Raw genomic sequence first — 18315 nt, forward strand, 5'->3', positions numbered from 1 at the left:
GGCACCGGGCGTTGTGTGTGATATGAGGGTTAACAGTGTCCGTCGTTGGTGCATTGGTGCACTCATTAGGGATGGCCGATGTCTTCTAGTAGAATTGTCTCCTGACATTTTCATCTTCTTTTTGCATTAATGCACTCGTTGCATGTACAAACTCAATTTGACTCTCATTTGCTTTGTGGGGGTTGTCAAGTAAAGTGTTGTTTCTAATGTATATGAACAGATATCCTGAGACAAAATTAACAACACTGAGAACAAGAAATTGAGGATATAAAACGTGAAATTAAGCCTGGGAATATTAAACCTAATACTTCCCTTAATAGATTCTCTGATGATCTTGATGAGCAGAAGCGTAACATTGGGATTTCAAACGAAAAGATTAGGTTGGATGTTCGGGCATATAATCTGGTACATTAAGTGGCATCTTGCCCTATACATATGGTTACTGCTATTTGAGTGGATATTTAATGCTGGGCTTAGTGAGAGTGGAGGCCCAAGAACACAAAATGTAAAGGGAGAATTGGGCTCGGACAAGTCGATAGCCCAGAAGGAATTAAAAATCATTTCTTAACAAGGAATTAAAAATCATTTCTTAACAAGGAATAGGCAATAAGCCTATGCAAGAAGTGACACTCAGAAATGCAGCTCACCCCCAGCAAAAAATACTTTTCGAGGGCAAGGATAGATAAATAAGTGGTGACTCATCATGTTTCGGAGGACATCACCGAAAGGCAAGGTTTGGACAGTCGGGCCAAAAAGTCTATGAAAACAGCAAGGGACACTAGAGACAAGGACACTCAACCAATCAATCAAAAGACATCCCACTTTGCTCTCAGACAAGCAAAACTAGAAAGCTTTAGTTTGTCCAGAATTTGTTCTCTTAGCCATAGATTCACCATAGAAAAACATCTTTTGTTAAGATTTAGAAGCTTTGCTATTTTTCCCCAACGTTGTAGCATTGAATCCCTTTAGTAAAATCCGTTTCACCTTTCATTCTCCAAAGATTACAACCCTTGTAAAACACAAAGAGAAGTGGCTGCAAGAGGATGAACCTTGCCTGACAATGTTATAATCTTGCTCGAGTCTCTTTTGTTTATATTTATGTAAAGTAGATATGTTCTTTAATGCATCTTTCTTTGAGTTTTAAACCATTTTCAACTGCTTTTCATTCAAATTTTTATTTTGATGATTAATCGGGCTAAACTAATTAACCTTACTTCTTTAATGTTAATTGTAATCAAAGAAGCAGTTGGAAGGGCCCTGAACTCCCTTTATCTGGACATATAATATTATGAGTAAAAGTCCTTGTTTACAAGGTAAGAAGAAGAACCTTATATGTACTTAACCCATCTGCAACAATCCAGTAAGATTAAGAAGTCTAAATGACTGATGGTGCAAGTAATCAACCTAGTTAATAACCAAAAAGAACAATCTATTATACGAAGATAACAGTGGCATGCTCAGATCCATATTAGTTTTGATGGTGAGCCTCAAGGCCTAATAAAGGCCCCACAAAGGCACCATTCAAACTAATAGCAAACTCATATTGCAACACACTAAGTAGCAAAACCTTGCCTGATGGGCAAGATCCTGGGGAGTTGTGTAAGGGATAAATCTAGCTCGAACGTAGTTTTGGCACGCCCAGTGGGACCCATTTTTCGATATTGTATGCCAAGACGAAGGAAGGATCGAACGTTCAGGTGGAAAGTGGAATTTGGGCAACCTCTTTGTCCAACGAAAGCAAGCATGATAGATCACCCAGAAGACTTTCCTTCACTACACGACCCCACAATCCTAGAGAGCCCGACCTCTTCGAAGAAGTCAAATGGAAAAGTCACCAATGAAGATTTGCAAGCCACCATGGTACAAACACTGAGGAGTATGGAGAAGATATCTCTGAAGACCAAAGGAGAGGTTAGCAGGCTGTGTTCATTATTAGGAACTCTACAAAGAAAGTTGGAGTTAGAGTACTCCACACAGAATGATGGTTACACCAGGGAAATAATCATAAAGGCAAGCCCAGAAAAGGAACTAGTAATTCATTTGTTTCCCTTACTTGATGAAAATAAGAACAAAAGGAAAAGGAAAGAAGAGGCTAAAACCAGCTGGTGAGAAGAAGAAGAGTTTCAAGGGATAGGCTTGCCCGATCCTTTGTCTCCGCCACTAGATGTTAGAATGCAGGTCCGGCAGGAAGGGATAAAAGTTGGCACGTCTAACTCAATAGGAGAAACAAGAAGAAATGGCTTATCCACAGTTGGGGGCAAGCCTTTTCTTTATAGGCCACCACCATTGGCTAATAAGGGAGGAGGAGAAGCTAGATGGAGACAGCCAGACCCACAGAGAGAAGCTTTCTTAGACATTGATCATAGCCTGAAGTGGGGGATTTCCTATCCCCCACACAATAATATGGCCAACCAACAACTCAGGAATGAATTGGCGGAATTGAGAAGGATGGTGGTACAAAATGCTCAACCGCAAGCCTACCCGATGTTTAGGATAACATATTAGAAGCCTCATCTTGAGTACATTGATAAGCAAAATAATTTTCCTCTCAATTTCAAGATGCATGCGTTCCCAACTTTTAGTGGGTAAGATTGCAATGTGCCTTCCAAGTATCACATCTTCAAGTTTTCAAATTACTGTGTGGCGTTTGAGGACAACCCCAACTACAAACTAAGACTTTTTGGAAACTCACTGGTAGGCTTGGTTTCCCAATGGTACTCTCTATTACCGCCTAATTCCATTGCCAACTGGGGGCAGATAAAGATAAGCTTTCATTAGCATTTATGTAGGGTGGAACCCGAAATGACCATTATTGATTTGGTGGAAGTGAAGCAATATGAACATAAGTCTATGAAGGATTTTATGATGAGGTTCAGCAAGACTAGGATGAGATGCCATTTCCCAATCAACCATGCTTAATTCATAGCCATCGCCCAAAAGGCTTTGAGACTACCCATGAGGAAGAAGTTCTATAAAGTACAGTTTAACGAGCTTTAAGAGCTCGTGATTGCGGCCACTAAATATGAGAAGCTGTTGGCAAAGGAGTAGCAAGTGAAACACTCATCCAAAGTGCCCTCATTTTATAAAAGCAAGGCACCAATACATCAGCAGGAGTTTGAAGGCCTAAAGGTGGGAGAAAATGATAACGGTTTGAGAGAAAGGATAGAGTTGTGTGTTGCAGAGATGACCACTCTTTTGAAGCCTTTGATGGTGAAAGGATTGGTTCAACCTATCAAAGACAAAAAGATTGTTATGAATGATGGAGGCTTTGTACCCATGAAGCCTCCAAAGTATCAGTCATATTCTTTTGACTTAACCAAGGCTGCATATATCTACGAGGAACTAGTGAGGGCTCGAGTTATCTTGCCCGACAACACCAAGAAGATGCCCAAACCTGAAGAATTTAGAGGGAAGAAGTATTGCAAACTCCACTATACCTTCAACCACTCCATTGCGAATTTTGTGCAATTCAGAGATTGGATCTAAGACCTTATAGTCAAGGGAAAATTATTGTTGGAGAAACCGCAGGCCAACATGATAATTAACACAGATCCATTCCCTAAAGCTCCAATCAACATGATAAATCTTAATTGGGTTATGAGAGGTAAAGGAAAAGTTACCTTGGATGAAAGAGGAGAAAGAAGGCCAATATTGTGTAGTAGATGTCAGTGTGAGTATGAGCTCGAGGTACCAACATCAGGTGCCATTATCAATCGAGAGTTGGTCAAAATGAGAGAGATAGAAAAATAGGACGCCCACAAAAGTATTCTTCAAGCTATGAAAGCAAACAAAGAGACTATTAAGAATGTCTTCCAGATGTTGGGAAGAGATTCAGAGCTTAAGGGTCTATTTGAAATGTTTAGAAATTTTGAAGCTTTTGAAGAAGTAGAAGATAAAGAGGCGACGTTGCCATGCTGGGTGGATGTTAAGGTTCCCCAACCAACCAACTATTGCAACATGAGACAAGGAAGTCTTGAAAGAACCATGAGCTCGACACCACCAGTTACAAAGGTAAATTCAGACAGATTGGGCCGAAAGTGGTATGTAGTGGGCAGAGACGGAAAACCTGTCCAAGAAATGGGGGCATCCATGATAAGAAAGGTTCAGAGGCAACACAAAGCTCATATAAATTCACTGAAAATGCTTGCTGTTTTAGAAGCTTTTGAAAATGTTAGGTTAAAGAATTTTACCCAAGGAGGAGAGAGATGACTTAGTTGGAGGAATAAGAAAGAAGTAGAGAGGGCTAATAGCAAAGCTAAAGGTGTAGGGGATCATGTTCCTCAAAATCCTCATCCAGAGAAGTACGTAATATTAAAAAGAGCCCAAGAAAGCATGGTGATGGTACTTACACCAGGTTGGAATCCAGAGCCCATTTGTTTTGGAACCACTTCTCCTGAAAGAAGGATGCCTCCATTATCACAAGAGGATATTCCTTTTGGAACTCTAAGTTAGCTGCATGATTTTAATGCCATAGGAGATGAGGAAGTGCCCGAGTTGATGTTAACCAAAAATGCTCAAGTATGGATGGATAAGTTTCTGTGCCAGATTGGGGAGAAGAATGAAGGAACGTTTGGACCTAGCAACTTTAACTTGAACATGACCTATGTAGTATTAGCCATGTTCTGTGCAGAACCAAATCAACCGGTGGTAATGAAGGATGATTATGTGGCACAAGAGCTAATGATGACATTTGTAAACATGGAAGAAGTTAGTAAGAAGGAATCAAGTCTGGTAGACTTACTCGACCCCACATAAAAAAAGCTCGAGAGGGTTTATTATGACAAGATGGTGTTCAAAAAGCCAAGTTTGGCCTTAGAAAACCATCTAAAGCCCATATGTGTGACAACTTATTTGGAAGGAGTTCCCTTTAAAAGGGTGTTGATAGATAGAGGGGCAGCAATTAATGTGCTACCATTCAAACAGATAAAGAGACTTTGCAAAGGTGAAGAAGACCTTATACCTACTGATCTCACAGTATTTTTTTCTGAAGCCATCACTAAAACTCATGAGATACTGTATTTAGAGGTAGACTTAGGATCCAAGAAGATTATGTTGACATTTTTTTGTGGTAGATAGCAGCTCTACCTATGGGCGTTTCTGGGAAAAGATTGGATACACCAGGGTTTATCTGTACCATCTACTTTGCATTAACAAGTTGTTGTCTATCATGAACCCACCACTGCAGAATAAGGATTTTGGGAGATAGTAGAGCCCGAGTCATGGTTATTTCTCCTCACAACTAATGTTGATAAGGCTAAGTTCTACAATCACAATGTTGGGATCCTACAATGTCTAGGTGCTGATCAGAACAGCCACCATACCAAAGTGTCAGCCCAAAAGCTCTTAGAATAAGGACTTTCTCTCACCTAGGAGGAATGTGACATGCCTCATAGTGTTCCTACTTGCCAACACCATTGATGACAGACCAAAAAAGAAAGGACCAAGTAATAGCAGTCACGTCCTTAATCAAGAGACTGTTGAACAATGGGAGAGAACGAAGAAAAATCAAGGAGAACTCAACCAAAGAAATGGCAGAGTGGGGAGAAGGAACTTCAGGCACCAAAGATAACCAAGGGAGGGAAATTTTGGAAGAAAAAGTGAAGGCAGCCATTCACATGGCAGAATGTATATATGACTTGGATTGGCTAGAGGAAGAGCCCGATGCTCCAAAGTCAGTAGAATTTTTGTCTACAAAGCTCGATAAACTAGCACCCGAAGTTCAAGACCCCTTAGAAACCATTAATTTTGGAACTGAGGAGGATCCGAGGCCAATACAACTCAGTGGTCTGCTGGAAGCAAGAGATAGGGCAATGATAGTTGATCTTTTGTACGAATTCAAAGACTGTTTTGCATGGCATTACATAAAAATACCTGGATTAGACTCTAATTTAGTGGAGCACAGAATGCCCATTAAAGAGGGGTACTGACTTGTAAAACAAGCACCAAGGAGGATGTCGAAAGAAATAGAAGAAAAAGTTAAAGAGAAAATTGAGAGGCTAGTAAAGTCAAGGTTTATTAGGCCTGCAAAATATGTAGAGTGGTTGGCCAACATTGTACCTATACTGAAAGCTCTAACTAATGTTATTTGATGTTGTGTCGATTATAGAAATATTAATGAAGTAACTCCTAAGGACGAATACATTATGCCTATGGCTGACCTATCCATCGATGCAGTTGCAAAACACAAAGTATTATCTTTCATGAATGGAAATGCTGGATATAATCAAATAAAAATGGCTAAAGAAGACATACATAAGACATCATTTAGGTACCCATGGCATGTAGAAGCTTATGAATACATTGTCATGCCCTTCGGGCTGAAAAATGCTGGTGCTACTTACTAAAGGGCAATGAACGCTATTTTTCATGATTTGATCGAGCATAACATGGAGGTATACATTGATGACATCATGGTAAAATCTAGATCTGAAGATCAGCACCTGGAAGACCTTAGATAATCTTTGTTGAGAATGAGAACCCACAAGTTGAAGATGAATCCTAGAAAGTGTGCCTTTAGGGTTAGATCGGGTAACTTTCTGGTGTTCCTGGTCCACAACAGAGGTGTGGAAGTGGACAAGAACAAGGCTAGGTTAGTAGTGAGAGAAGGCGGACATAACATTTTCTTGGCAAATGGAATGAAGCTAGCAAAAGAAGTCTCATAGCTCTTGAATGTGGTGGGGTTGTACTCCAAGCTAGTAATGGTTGAGAGGCCTTTAAACCTTCAACAGCAGGATAAGAAGGGGACGACCAATCATGTGTAATGTCTACACACCTGCCTGATGGCCTCAGACCAAAGACTTGAGCCATATCTAGAATGGTGGGAGTCATAGGACCCACTTTGAAATCGAAAATGTTGGTCCCTGTGTTCCAGAAGAGAAGAATTATCGAGATAAGCTCATGCTTAATGGGGATGGTGATCTTAGATATCATGATAAGCTCATAGAAGCCATTTTCCATCCATTTCTGCTTCCAGATAGGCTTTACTTCAGCCATCCACTTGGACCAAGCTTTATCCTTCATTAAGGGGAAACTTCTATTGAAATTGGACCACTTTAGGGCAGAAATTCCAGCCTCGACTGTGTAAGGATTAGGAGCGAACCAGTTGATAGCAGACATGTTGTTTTCCACTGCAATAGGAACTCGGGCAGTCCAGGCAGGCCTCAGGGAATGTACTCCTTTTTCCTTGAAGAAAATAGACAGATTAAGGCCAGCTCGAGGGCGATGAAGGCCATTGAATCGACGACGCGGAGTGACAATTTCTTCTTTAGACTCCCATGCAGGGCATGATTTGGGGGCCATTGTGGAATTAGAGAGAAAAAAGTGAAAGAGTGGATGGAAATTAAGGCAAGAAAAGGCTAAAAATTCGAGAGATTTGAATCCTCAGAAACACAAGTTTGTTAAACAAGATGGCCAAAAAGTGAAGCGGAAGTTATGTAACGGGCAACTAGTTAACTTTGGAAATCGTGGGTTAGTGCAAAGGTTTGTTTAAAATGGCTAATTAAGTGGCGGTAAGACCCAGTTTCATCATGCAATTTATTTTAATCATTATCAATTTCTTGATTAGTAGACTTGACAATGATTAAAGGGGGTATTGTTTGAGTGGATATTTAATGTTGGGCTTAGTGACAATGGAGGCCCAAGAACACAAAAAGCAAAGGGAGAATTGGGCTCAGACAAGTTGACAGCCCAGGAGAAATTAAAAAACATTTCTTAATAAGGAATAGGCAATAAGCCTATGCAAGAAGTGACACTCAGAAGTGCAGCTCACCCCTAGCAAAAAGTACTTTTCGAGGGCATGGATAGGTAAATAAGTGGTGGCTCACCATGTTCCGGAGGCCATCACCAAAAGGCAAGGCTTGGACAGTCGGGCCAAAAAGTCTATAAAAGCAGTAAGGGACACTAGAGACAAGGACACTCAACCAATCAATCAAAAGACATCCCGCTTTACTCTCAGACAAACGGAAACCATAAAGCTTTAGTTTGTCCAGACTTTGTTCTCTTAGCCATAGATTTACCATAGAAAGGCATCTTTTGTCAAGATTTAGAAGCTCTGCTACTTTTCCCCAACGTTATAGTATCGAATCCCTTTAGTAAAAGCCATTTTACCTTTCGTTCTCCAAAGATTACAACCCTCGTAAAACACAAAGAAAAGTGGCTGCAAGAGGATGAACCTTACTTGAGAAGGTTATAATCTTGCCCGAGTCTCTTTTGTTTGTACTTACGTAAAGTAGATTTGTTGTTTAATGCATCAACTCTTTGTGTTTTAAATCATTTTCAATTGCTTTTCATTCAAAGTTTTATTTTGATGACTAATCAGGCTAAACTAATTAACCTTGCTTCTTTAATGTTAACTGTAATCAAACAAATAGTTGGAAGGGCCTTGAACTCCCTTTATCTGGACATATAATATTATGAGTAAAAGTCATTGTTTACAAGGCAAGAAAAAAAACCTTATACAGACTTAACCCATCTGTAACAATCCAGTAAGATCAAGAAGTCTAAATAACTTGTGGCACAAGTAATCAACCCAGTTAATAACCAAAAAGAACAATTTGTTATACGAAGATAACAGTGGCATGCTCAGATCCATATTAGTTTTGATTGTGAGCCTCAAGGCCTAATAAATTCTCCACAAAGGCACCATTCAAACTAATAGCAAACTCATATTGCAGCACACCAAGTAGCAAAACCTTGCCCGATAGGCAAGACCCCGGGATGCTATGCAAGGGACAAATCTAGCCCAAACAACTGCATCTGTTGGTTGTTTCTCCAGGTTTTAGAGTTTTTGTGACCTCTGAATATTTCTTTGAAATTCTGTAATAATGTTCAGGTGGATACACATATTCAACAACTTGATCAGTGCTTGAAAACTTTTGAGGAAGAGCTGCGTCGAACTCTACTTTTAGTCCATTTCCATCTTGTCAAGTCTTTGAATTTTACGCAGTTTATATTTCACGGTTCAAGTCTTTCATTTTTACAGTTAAGATTACCTGTGAGGACATAGTTACTTCTTCCTTGGGTTATGTATTTTACCAAATTTGGGTATGTATTTTACTAAATTTCGTAAAGTGGTATATGGCAGAAAGAGAGGGTGCTGCTGCGAGCGCATTGCCTGCTCCAAGTCCCGATAGTGATGCAAAGTCTGGACGGAGTATTGAAGCTGGTAGAAGAGGGTTATATTTTTTGATGTTTCATTTGTTATATTTTTTGAGTTGATTTGTCTAGTTTTATGTTTCTACTTTTTACTATTAACTACGGGGTTTTGAAACTACATTCTTACCTTCATGGTTTGAGAATATTTACTGACGTGCGTTTGAGCATGTTTGGTTGGCATGAGATGCAAAGTATATATCATCTCAAATTGTGTTCTTTGGGACCTAGTAGTGCTTTTTTTCTCTCCAGAACAAAACTGGCAACGGCCGCTGAGGCAGCAGTAACTGCATCTATAAATCCTACTGCTATGGATTGAGACATACCTTTGGATCCAAATGAACCTACGTACTGTTTATGTAACCAAGTTAGCTATGGGAAGATGGTTGGATCTGAGAACTGAGAACCCCAATGTACACGATTTTCCCCTTTTCTATATTTTCTCTTGTTTAAAATTATTTTCTACTTTATAATCTAATTTTATTATTTTCCTCCAACACTGCAAGATAGAATGGTTCCATTTTGGCTGTGTTGGTCTGAAAGCAGAATGTAGGAATAAGGAACATAAAATGTTTTGGCCAAAATTTTCTAGATCTCAAAACATACGTGATGATCTCCTCATAAGAAATCATTTACATCATGAAACATGGATAAATAACAAAATGAGAAGTTCATCTTTATTTATCAACTTAATTTATTTTTCAATGTGGACATGTAAACCGCAAGTCCCACCTCTTATGCGCCTCGATGAATAGATACAAGCCATCCTGTTTCACACGCCAAGCGCTCCAGTTTCTAGCACATCTGGTGGCATCTCTTTTAGCATCAAAGATGTTGAAATACCTCTTCACGATACCCCAACTCATATCACAAGATAAAACAGCAGTAGTGTTAATGTTGACTGTTCAGCTAAAGTCATTCAAAAATGGGATCGAATGAGTGCTTGGATCTATGCCTCCAGTTTGACAATGAACATGCAGGTTTGTGTTTTGAGCTATGTCGTTTAAAACGGTCACCCGATAATCAGCCATTGAGCTGCAGATGGATAATAAGTGCAGAAAAAGGAAAAAGACTGCTACGGTGATTCATGTTGGTATGTTTCAGAACCTTGATGGAGATGCTTAATCAGATGGTTATTGATATGTTTTCATGCTTTAGTTTCCTGTAAATAGAAAAGCTGGGTGAGATAAACCAATTAAGATGGTAACTGTTTTGTGTTGGACTTCCCTCATTAAGTGGAGGTATTTGGACTTCCAAGGCTTCGTTCATGCATTGACATAGGTTGATTAGAGTTTATTCATGCATTATGATTATTTCCAGGGTATGGTTTAATGCTTGTAGGTATTGTATTGGCTGGTGTTTTCATGCATTGTATTTTTTTTATGTAATGGTACACGGTAATGGTGGTCTAATTATCATTATCTTACCAGTACTACATTTATGGTTTAGTGGTAATTTTCTTAATGGTGGTTTAATTATCATTATCTTACCAGTACTACGCTTATGGTATAGTGGTAAATTTTTTCACTTGCATGTGAGAGATTTCAAATTAAACTTACATGGATGATGAGAATGTATTATTTTGTTGAATTTTATAAGGATTGTTTTTTTGGTGGCTCTTCATCATCAATCCATTTGTTTAACTGTACAATAAATGATAAGGTTATGGTCCAATTGCCACTGTTTACCAAATTATGCGATGTCATGTTTTAAACTTCCAGTGAGCCTATGTAAGGAACTAGAGTCTGCTATTGCAAAGTTTTGGTGGCAGGGAAGTAAGGACAAAAATGGCATGCATTGGATCTCTTGGGAGAAAATGAAAAGAAGGAAGAAGATGGGAGGGCTTGGGTTTAGGGACTTATTGTCTTTTAACCTAGCTTATTTAGTGAAGATTGGGTGGCGACTATTGCATAATCCTAGTACGTTGTTAGGACAAATTCTTAAAGCAAAATATTTCCCGGATCGGTCATTTATGGAGGTTAAGCTGGGTAGAAGTTCTTTGTGGGGGTGGAAGGGTATCATTCAAGGGCGGAGGATACTGGACAGAGGTAAGAGATGGCGGGTTGTTGATGGTAGGTGTATTTGAGTTAGTCATGACCCTTGGCTTCCACGGCCTCACACTTATAGGGTTCGATCGAAACATAATGAGATGCTAGTGATGGTAAGGGAGTTGATTGATTCAAAGGTGGGGGCTTGGAAGGTAGACTTGATTCATCAGTGTTTTGAGGAGGAGGAAGGCAATCTTATTCTTGTTTTACCAAAAAGTTTAGCGGGGTGTAAGGATAGAGTCATATGGCACTATTTTAGAAACTAGGATTATATTGTTCGTACGGGGTATGGAGTTGCCATGGAGATGCAGGAAAATGGGGAACTTGGTAGGAAAGGGACCCGCGGGGGTTTTTTTTTTTTTTGTTTTTGTGGGGGGGGGGGGGGGGGGGGGGTGGTGGTAGTGGTCAACGGGACATGGTTGACCGTTGTTGGCAAGATGTTGGAGGTTGGTAGTGCCAAATAAAATGAAGTTTTTTATATGGCGCTGTTGCAACAAATCCTTAGTAGTGCGGGTTTATCTTCTTCGACGACGAATGCAAGTGGACAGTTCATGTGTTATGTGTTGCAGCTAGACATGAAGTCTTTCATGGTGCAGGATTTTTGTGAATCTTGGCAGGGGTTATGTGCTTGATTACGTGACGAAGATAAACAAAAGGAGCTTTTGCAGGAGTGTGTTTTTATTATGTGAAGAATTTGGAAGAGTCGAAATGAGATGGTGTTTAAAGGAGTGTTGACTAATCCCATGGAGGGGTTAATTTGGTGAGGCATCAACTTATTGAATTCAGAGCAAGCCATAATTCTAAGAAACAAGTTGTTGTCCGTAGTGAGGATGGTGATGGAGCTATCTTTGTTGGACAATCAGTTCGATGGAGGCGGCCTAATTATGGTGTGCTTAAGATTAATTATGACGGTGCATGGTGTGGGAAAACACTCAAAGGAGGATATGGTGGGTTATGAGGGACTTTATCGGATTATGGAAAGCAGCAGGTGGGGAAGAAGGCCTATTTTTCAATAATGCGGTGATGGCAAAAGCTGCTGCGATTCGCGTTAATGGTATGTATTGAGATGGGTTGTGATGAAATGGAGATTGAGTCTAACTCTCATGTGATAATTAGTATGCTTAATGGGGAGTATGTGGTAGATGCTACTTTGGAGTGTTTTATCCATGATATTGGTCATTTGGCGTCTCAATTAGGAGGGGTGAGGTTTGTGTTTGTCAAGCAGAATGGAAATGCCACTGCTCATGCTGTAGCTATTAAGGGTAGTAATGTAAAATGATGCTGAGTAGTGTTGTTAGTGTTTGTTATGAGAAGTTTGTTATACCTTACTTATTCAATAAGATAGGAGTTATTCTATATGTAAATGATGGTATATATACCAAAGTGTAACATTATTCAATCAATACAATTCACAAATTCATTTCTCTCTTTCTCTCTCTATCTTTCTTACTGAATCTCTCTCTAGATTCTAACATGGTATCTATCGCTGGTGTCTAACGACCTCTGACGATCATTTGCGTCCCTGCGTTCTCTGTGTTCTCTTTTCTCGTAACCCTACGCTACCAATAATGGCGATACCTCATTTGTTTTCCTCTGATTCTACATCGCAACCATCTCTTGAAAATTCTTCAGTCCCAATTTCGTGCCCTAATTCGTTCAGTTCTTCGATCACAATCCAAAATATTGGCTTGTTGGTTTTGATCAAACCGATGACTACAAATTGGATCACCTGGAGTGCTTTGTTTGCATTGATCTTTTGCCGGTATAATGTCACCGGAATAATTGATGGTTCCATGGTGGCGCCACCTAAGTATCTTCTCAATTTTTCAGGCAATTGCACTTCGATTGTGAATCCTCAGTATGTGATGTGGTTTGATAATGATCAAAACATTCTGATCTAGATCAATTCGACACTCTCGGACTCTCTGATCCTCTACACTGTTGGTGTTACCTCTGCTCGTGATCTATGGGCAAAATTGGAGTCTCGCTTTGCGACGACATCTCAATCACACATCTATGAACTTCATTCTCGCCTTCAAACAATTACTAAAGGTGATTCCACTGCGGTTGCTTATCTTCAACAAATTGAAGAAATCGCTGATGCTCTTATGAATCCTGATGCTCTTACGAATCCTGGTGCTCCGGTTGAATTCGGAGCTCATCTTTGTCACTCTTCATGGATTACCGCCTGAATATGATGCTTTTGTTGATACTATTCATTTTCTTTTTGGTTCAACCACCATTGATGAGTTACATGGAATACTGCTCAGCAAGGAGATTCAGTTGGCAAATCGCAAGAAGGTTTCTCCATTAGCGCCATTTCAAGCTTATAATTCATCTGCTGACATTCTTCCTACACCACTCGGTGACTCCAATTCTCAGGTGTATTATGTTCAACAAAGCTCGAATTTCAACTCCTCACAGGGCTGTGGCATGGATCGAAATTTCTCTAACCCTAGAAATTTTCAGAATCGCCCAATAATTTTCGATCCTACAATTCTTGCCAGAATTTCTCTCGCCAAGGTCATCAGAAGAATAATAGTGGCTCCAGATCCAATTTCAATAATTTCAATAGAAGGAATTCATGTCAAATTGATTTGAACAATGTGTTGCATGTTCCTGATATGAAACAAGATTTAATTTCTACAAATCGATTTATCATTGATAATTGGTGCTCATCTATATCATTTTCACTTCATTGTGAAGGATCTCACTTCGGGGAATGAGCTTTTTAAAGGCCTTGTCAAAGCTGGATTCTATCCATTTCTTGCACCTTTTCTTGCTGGCAATCATCATGCTTATGTGACCAATACTAAAGCTTCTTAGGGTATCTGGCATCAACATTTTGCCATCCCTCTTTCAAAATTTTAAATAAACTAGCTTCAAAGTCTAGTATCTCTCTTTCAGATAGGATAAATAAATTTGTGTGCTCCAGTTATGTTTTAGGTAAATGTTCTCGAAAATCATCTACCTATGTTCCTAGTAACACAAGCAAACCTCTTGAGCTATTGCACACTGATGTATGAGGTCATGCACCCATTTCTTCTGTTAATGGATATCGGTATTATCTTCTCTTGGTTGATGATTTTACCAAGTATTCTTGGTTCTTTCCATTGAAGTACAAATCTGAAGTTTTCAGTACATTTGTTCATTTCAAATCTGTGGTTGAAAACATGTTGGGATTCAAAGTTATTACTGTGAGATTTGACTCTGGTGGTGAATTTGTCAATCGTAACTTCTTTGATTTCTTTCAAACACATGGGATCTCTCACCAACTCAACTGCCCTCATACTCTAGAACAAAATAGTTGTGCTGAAAGAAAACACAGGCATTTAGTTGAAACTGCCTGAATTATTCTTGCAACATCTTAAGTTCTTCACACCTATTGGGTTGAAGCATTTTCAATAGCCTTTATCTCATCAATCGAATGCCCACTGATGTCAAACCTTCTCCTTAGGAACTATTATTTCATAAACCACCAGATTACACAACTCTCAAGGTCTTTGGTTGTAGGTGCTTTCCTTGGTTAAAACCTTACACCTCCTCTAAACTTGATCCTAAAAGCAAACCTTGTGTGTTTTTGGGATATAGCCTCAATCACAAAGGCTATAGCTGTTTGGATGCTCACACTAGGAAACTTTATATTTCCAGACATGTAATCTTTGATGAACACACATTTCCATTTCATCATAACCAATCTATTGTGGATCATCTTCCTCTAGTTCAACCTATTTCCAATTCATCCTCCATCCCAACCTCATTAACCTTTACTCATTCCTTTAATCTTCCTTCATCATCTGCTTTATTAAACACTGCATCTATATCACCTTCACATTCCAATCCCTTACCTACTTCACTTACTCTTTCATCCTCAGGTTCCAATCCCTTACCTATCTCATCACCTCTCCACTCTCGTTCTACTATCACTAATCCTCATCCTATGACCACTCGCTCTAAGTCTAGTATTTTCAAATCTAAGGCTCTCTTAACAACCAAACATCCTCTCCCATCTCATCTATCTCCTGATTACACACCTTCCACATATCTTCAAGCATCTAAACACTTGCACTGAAGGCAAGCTATGCATGAAGAATTCAATGCCCTGCTTCAAACTGGTACATGGTCTCTAGTACCTCCTAATTCCTCTCAAAACTTGGTGGGGGTGTAAATGAGTTTTCCGTATTAAAAGAAAACCTGATGGCTTATTTGATAGATACAAAGCCCGCTTTGTTGCTAAAGGATTTCATCAGCAACAAGGTCTAGATTACAATGAAACATTCAGTCTGGTTGCAAAACCAGTCACCATTCGACTGCTCTTAACTCTAGCAGCTAAATTTGATTGGTTTCTCAATCAGTTAGATGTTAGTAATGCATTTCTGCATGGCAATCTCACTGAGTCTGTGTTCATGGTTCAACCTCCCAGTTTTGAAGATCCTGCTCAATCACATCATGTTTATAAATTGCATAAGCCTCTGTATGGCCTCAAATAGGCTCCTAGAGCTTGGTATGCCAAGTTAACAGATGCATTACACTCTATTGGATTCTCTGGTTCACAAAATGATCATTCTTTATTTGTCAAGAAAGATGTTTCAGTGGTATATGTCTTGGTGTATGTTGATGATATTCTAGTTACAGGACCAGATTCTGCAGCATGTAAAACTGTAATTTCTCAACTCTGTGCGTTATTTCCTGTCAAGGATTTGGGATCACTTCATTATTACTTGGGAATTGAGGTAAAAAAGTCTTCCAAGGGTATATTCATCTCTCAAACTAAATACATCCTGGATTTTCTCAAAAAGGTACAAGTAGATGGTGCCAAACCCTGTGCCACTCCACTTAGCATACCTAAATTGGATAACGCTTCTCCATTACTGTCCAATCCAGAAGAATACCAGTCCTTAGTTGGAGGGCTTCAATACTTAACTTGGACTTGACCCTACCGGTCCTTAGTTGGAGGGCTTCAATACTTAACTTGGACTTGACCCGATTTGTCTTTTGCAGTAAATCTAGTCTGTCAGTTCATGCGAAGTCCACGAGAATCTCATTTCCAGGCTGTTAAACGCATTTTCAGATATTTGAAAGGTCCTATTTCTCTTGGTCTCTGGTTTCCAAAATGCTCTGCACCTCTTAGTATTCATAGTTTTTCAGATGCAGAGTGGGCCGGCTGCACTATATATCGTCGATCCATAGGTGGATTCTGTATTTTTCTGGGTGATTCACTCATAGGTTGGAGTGCTAAGAAACAACCCATCGTGGCTAGATCATCCACTGAAGCAGAATACCAATCTTTAGCTAACATTGTTGCTGCATTGACTTGGATTTGCAAATTGTTAGTTGATATTGGTCTTGTTCTTCCATGTGCTCCCAAACTTTGGTGTGACAACATATCTGCTATATCTCTTGCTAAGAATCCCCTTTTTCATGCTCAAACCAAGAATGTGGAGATTGACTATCACTACGTTAGGGAGAAAGTCTTGGCCAATTCTGTCATCATGAACTTTTTATGTACATAGGATCAAACTGTAGATATTTGCACTAAAGCATTATCCAAGGATCGGTTCCTTCTTCTCCGAGATAAAGTTTCTCTTCGGCTACCTCAGCTTAGTTTGAGGGGGGATATAATGATGCTGAGTAGTGTTGTTAGAGTTTGTTATGAGAAGTTTGTTATACCTTACTTAGTCAATAAGATAGGTAGTTATTCTATATGTAAATGATGGTATATATACCAAAGTGTAACATTATTCAATCAATACAATTCACAAATTCATTTCTCTCTTTCTCTCTCTATCTTTCTTACTGAATCTCTCTCTAGATTCTAACAGTAGCCTCATATGTTACCTCGCATAGAGGTGCTTTCCATTGAGATGATCTTGGTCCGGAGTTTTTATCTAATATTTTTGTTGAAGATGTAAACGCTTCTATTAGAATTTAATAAGAGTTATTATTTGACAAAAAAAAAAAAAAAAAAATTGCCACTGTTTAGAAACGGATATCTTCCACCCTTTTGAACGCGCGACTGCCTGTTACTGAGAGCAACAAATTCGGATCCACTGCAGACGTTACAATTAGGAATTACTTTGAAGATTTGAACTGTTAGAAATGTCCAAGGTGATGAAGCATCTGCATCCATCACTCTTCGTCAAGAACTATGGTATGGCGCTGCAGTACGAATGACGGGGTTGCGGTTTTTTTCTTGGATTTGGATTGAATATAATGATCTCATATGCTTACGGAAAGCTTATTTGACATGGTTTTTGTTTTTCATGATATATTTAAGAATTATTATGCAATTTGACCTGATTTGTATATCTGGTTTGGTTTGTTATTGATCCCCAATTTCTGTTTTGTTCAGTTGTTTGGGGTTTTGATGTGTGGGTGTGCGTTGATGAACCTTATGCATGCATAGTTTCCCTAAACCTCCTAGCTATTGGGTTATTGTATTGAAGTAGGTTCATTGGACAATATGGCAAAATAGACATTCGTTTATATTCGATTTATAGAACTTGCGAACCAAAGACTGTGGAATGTACCAAAGTAGTGTACTAACTAAACTTTTCGCTGTATAATTTCAGAAACAAAAGAGATGGAAACTATGCTTAGCTCGACACCAATTTGAACCACAATTGAGTTTTGTTGTATAATTTGGAACATTTAATAGGATAGATAATGACTCAAAAACCTAAGAAAGAAAGAAAAAGAATTTGTGTCGCCTCTTGCAATATAAGATTATACAAATAATGACAAAAAAAAAAAAAATAATAATAATATGTATTATAACGTAACTGGTATCAATATAATAAAAATCTTGACATTCATCCCATTAATGCATATATTTGAACACCCAAAAATAGACTAATGGTATAAAAGGCATTAAAAAAATATTGCAAATAACGAGCTTTAAAATTATGTTGACTCATCATTACACAAAAATGTTGGGGAAAAAGATTTAGAGTACAAAGTGTTAGAGAGACAACACACGTAAACAAATTATTTGTATTAACTCACAAATATTATAACACACAAACTCTTAAGGACACTCTTTAAAAACTATGACACTCACTCTTTCTAAACACTCACACTCCTACAAGATTACTCTTGCTTCTCACTCACTTTATTT

At 38.9% G+C, this 18315-nt stretch overlaps 1 pseudogene; it reads left to right on the plus strand.

Moving 5' to 3' along the window:
* Positions 1-78: 78 nt before the first annotated feature.
* The window catches only part of LOC137732783 (PHD finger protein ING1-like), a 51198-nt pseudogene continuing 32961 nt past the window's right edge, over positions 79-18315 (plus strand).

Source organism: Pyrus communis, chromosome 4 (genome assembly GCF_963583255.1).
Source record: "Pyrus communis chromosome 4, drPyrComm1.1, whole genome shotgun sequence".
In the NCBI taxonomy this organism is placed as follows: domain Eukaryota; kingdom Viridiplantae; phylum Streptophyta; class Magnoliopsida; order Rosales; family Rosaceae; genus Pyrus; species Pyrus communis.